This window comes from Apis dorsata, unplaced genomic scaffold (genome assembly GCF_000469605.1).
Source record: "Apis dorsata unplaced genomic scaffold, Apis dorsata 1.3 scaffold_207, whole genome shotgun sequence".
Classification (NCBI taxonomy): Eukaryota; Metazoa; Arthropoda; class Insecta; order Hymenoptera; family Apidae; genus Apis; species Apis dorsata.
In genome coordinates, this window is record NW_006263491.1 from 957,925 (window position 1) to 962,640 (window position 4,716).

General features: G+C 20.7%; 1 long non-coding RNA gene across 1 annotated transcript; it reads right to left on the reverse strand.

Moving 5' to 3' along the window:
- Window positions 1-1,305: 1,305 nt before the first annotated feature.
- On the reverse strand, window positions 1,306-2,820 carry LOC116185538. Its single transcript, XR_004150382.1, has 3 exons — window positions 2,632-2,820; window positions 1,956-2,056; window positions 1,306-1,552 (listed from the first exon to the last, which is right to left on the reverse strand). It is a non-coding gene; the product is annotated as an uncharacterized LOC116185538 (long non-coding RNA).
- Window positions 2,821-4,716: the final 1,896 nt, after the last annotated feature.

The window sequence follows — 4,716 nt, forward strand, 5'->3', positions numbered from 1 at the left end:
AAAAAAATGGTTACGTGGTGACAGATGCGAAAAACCGGAATGAAGAACATATTAAATTACTTTCATCTCGAGTACTCGTGTTTTCCTTCCGCATATTCTCATCTTATTACACTTGCACACCTTTAATTGCATAGCAAGTTATTTTAAAACGAACATAATTATTTGATCGTCATTTTCGTCGTTATTTTTCGAATCAATATTTGAATTGTATTTTATTATCTTAAAGTTAAATTAATTATCAATATTCGATTACATATTTAAAACTTCAGTTAGATTAATTCATAATATAAATAATAGATTGACTACTTTCTATCTAATTAATTATTGTTGAATTATATTCACCAATTTCTACAAATGAAATTTTAATTTTTGAAGTACGAAAATATCTTTAAAAATTTAAGACATGTATTGAAAAAGAACATACACACACATTTTTTTCTATCCGTAAATATTTATACAAATTTATATTCATATTTTATTCATTATTCATATTTTTATATTATATAATTATAAAAATGATAAATAAATATTTTATTCATCCTCTAAATATTAAAAATTCCTCTAAATATCATAATGAGTATTTATTTTTGACACTTTATACATTTTTTTATGATTGATAGTAAAAGAAAGATTTTATATTTTTTTTTGTATTTTTATATTTTTCTTTAATTATAAATATTATAGTTATATAATACTACATAGTTATATAGTTGTATAATAATATAAATACTATAAATATTATAATTGATATAAAATATAATATTTGTACACGATAAACATATGTTGAAATATGATGAAATAAGATAAAAATATGTGTTTATAATTTAATTCTTTTTAAAATTTTTCTTATTATTATATAGAATATTAATATATTCATGAAACATTTTAGAAGATCTTGGAAGTCAATTTTATTTCGTTTTATCTAAAACTATAAAAAATTTAAATTGCTTATATAATTTAATAAATAAATCAAAATCAATTTTTTATATATCAATTTTATTTTATATTTGTTTTCTTTAAATGTTTTTAATTTATTATTAATCTCATTTATCATTGTATTATGAAAATAGTTGCAATGATTTTTATAATTTAACAAATTTATTTTACATGTAAATTATAATAATATAATAATATGAATGTAATTATAATAATATAAATAAAATATATTTTCTTAATTAATATACTAATATTTTTTAAATATTTTCTTTTGTATTTAATCTTTAAAATTATTCTTTCATAAGTGCTTTACGAATATATTATCATTTTACAGACATTCAAAAAATACCACCATTTTTGATTCAAGATAAATTGAATTATTTGAATTTAAATAACATTTCATTAATTAGAATGAGGTTAAAAATTTTTTTCCATTTTTATTTTCAAGTTTCACGAACCGTAGAATTTTTTTGTTACGCGAGAAATTCATCAAGATACGGGAAAGAAAAACTTATCTCCCTTCTTATTCCTTAAATTAACGAGTTGCCTGGGAGATTAAACGCTTCCAACGATTTTCTCTCGCTAATTCGCCGGTTCAAAGCTCTTTGACCTTTTCCTATAAAATAAACTGCGATAAAATTTATCTAGAAAAGTTACGAACGAGAAAAGCTTTTTAGTCTCTACGTTTAGTTTAAAAAATTTTAGATCTTTTAAGATATGTAGACAGTAAAATAAATATCTCTGTTGTGTTTTTATTTACTAATAGTACAGTATAAAATACACATTCCAACCACATGTTCGAATACTGATTTAAATGAAATATAGCAACAAGACAAAGCAATCTATTAGTGATATCTGAATATGACACGAGTATGCTCAGTATATCTAAAGTTTGATTTATACAGCTATAAATGCGATCTCTATTAAATGTGTATACCACTATGAACTCTGGAGATATATGGTAAATCACTAGAACCCTGCTCCCATGGGACACAAGCTCTAACTAAGTATGTATGTACCAACTTTGGCATTGTATATTGCCATCAGAAGTTTACACATTCCACCAATTGTTAATGTATTATGTATTAATGTATTCGTGAAGCATTTTAGAGGATCGATTCTAGAATGAAAACAATGAAAACAAGTACAAATAATATATGAAAATTTTGATTAATCTTTATTTATTATTTATAAAAAAACAATTTAAATTTATGTTAAATAAAAAATGAATATAAAGTGAAACACTATTTCACTTTATCTAAAGAAAACTTAATCTTAATTTTCAATCCTGATTGGATACAATGGATATTCTTTTGTAAAATAATATATATATATATATATACACACATATATATACACATTATGTATATGTATGTTATTTTATACTTTTATAACTTCTTTGATTATATATTATTATATAAAAAATAATAAAGAAAATATGGATACTAGATAATTATTTATTTCATTCCTTTTTCTTTCTTTTTTTCTTTTCTTTTATGCATTCGTGATTGTTTTTATTATTATTAGTATTAAACAAACTTAGTCTTAATAGAAAATCACGCACATTTATAACTTTCATCAAATAAATTCATTCTTTTTTTTATAATTTTTGTTTATAATTAATATAATATAATATTATGTAAATTTAAATAATGATATATAATACAATTAACATATAGATTTATTCAAATATACCTTAAGGATAATAATATAATAGTTTTGTTTTGTTAGGCTTTACAGCACAGTAATTATGGTTGTAATGATAGTAACTTTTTTTCTCTTATGGATTAACATCTGCATCGATATCAGAAATTACATAGGATTATATACATCAACCGGAAGAAAAATTCTTTTGTATTTGGAAGTAGAATTATTTAACGAAAAATATTGATTTTTTCATTTATAGCTATTCTAAAACTATCTCGAATAGAAAATCAAAATATATTTTATAAATAATTAATAAAAATATATAAAATATGTATGTGCAAAAAAATAGTTTTGTGATATTTTGATATAACAAATTTGATTTTTATTTTTATATGTTATTTATATATGTCATATGAAAATCTAGGATTTATGTCTATTACCTGTGAAAATTTTGTATAATTTATTTACTTATATATGCATATAATAGTTAATTCTCATTTTCATCTTAATATAGATCTTATTATTATCTATAATTCAAAATAAAATAAATTTTTTTATATTTTTTATATTATTTTATTATTATACAATGTTAATTGAAATATTTTGAATTATTGAGATTCATATGATTACATATAATAACATTATATAACATTTGTATTTGTACATCCTATTTATTCTGTTTCACTTGTATTATCTATTTTTTTTATCTTTGATACAAATAGCAGAATGAGCCAAAGTCAAATAATGTTCAGTTTTCCAAATATTTGATCAAATATAATCTCGAGAGTATCTATATATGTGGATACTATTGTCTTTATTACATAAATACATATATAAGATATAGTTACATACATATATAGATATAATAGATATTCGATTATATTATATATATTTTTTATTGATTTATGTAGATTTTTGTATATAAAAATTTCTTATATATATATTAACAATCTAATTATAACAATTATTATGTTATAATTATTGATGAATATTCAATCTCTCATTTTTTCTTCAATTTATCTCATCCAATTTCTTTTTTGTTCTTTCAATATGTTCCAAGTAAGTAAATAAAAAAAAAGTATAATCTTATAACATTATATTTTTTATAAATTTATATTTTAACAAATTATCGAATTCTATAAAACGAGACATTCGTTTTATTTTTACAAAAATTTTTCATAAAAAATGAAGTACCGTTTCTTTGTGAAAAAGAAATATCGGGAAAAGATATGACAGAAATAATGACAGCTTGGAAGAAGGGGGATCGGAGGAAAAATGGATGGACAAGCAAAAACTGATGAGAACGAGGCATCAAAGAGTTTGGAGGAAATGAAGGCTGAAAAGGTAAAGAAAGGGAAGGGAAAAAAGATGGCTTAAGAGTAGGCTAAAGAGCGCTGTTTTCAAGTGTCTGCTGCTGTTCTGGCCTGTGTTAACACTTTACGCCTCCCTTTTACGTATTATCGTCCCCACTTAAATACTTTTGTTGGAATTCGGATAGTCTGATTCATAAAATACAGCTACAACTATATTTTATATGCAATATGGTATATACTTGTAATATATTCAAGTAGAAAAAGTTTACAATTGCATCCGCTGAATACTTTTTTCTTGATTATGAATAAAATTATTTTCTTGCAAAATGGTTTCATTCTAATAATTTAATTATATTATTATAATAATTTATAATATATTTTTATGAAAAAAATAAATATAATGTATTTCCATATCTAGGTCTATTATCTATAGCTAACTATTGATATATTGAAATTTTTTAATAAAAATAATATTATATTATCATTTTATAATGACAACAAAACATATTTTCAATATAAAAGAACAAAATATAAGTAGGATGGAAAAAACTAAAGAGCAAAATTTTTTTGCTATTTGTAGTTTTTAATAGTGAAAAAAATTTGTTGTCTTTTTAAAATAATATTTAAGTTGTTGAAATCTGAATTTAATCACAGATTTTCTAAATGCAGCAAATTACCGAGAAATTATTTTTATAAATTCTTCTTTATATAATAATTTATGGTAATATTTATGGTATATAGTAATATTTTTTATTACGTAATGTAAAAATAATTTTAGATAAAAAAATTTGAAAAATTCTAGATATTAAAAATATTATTT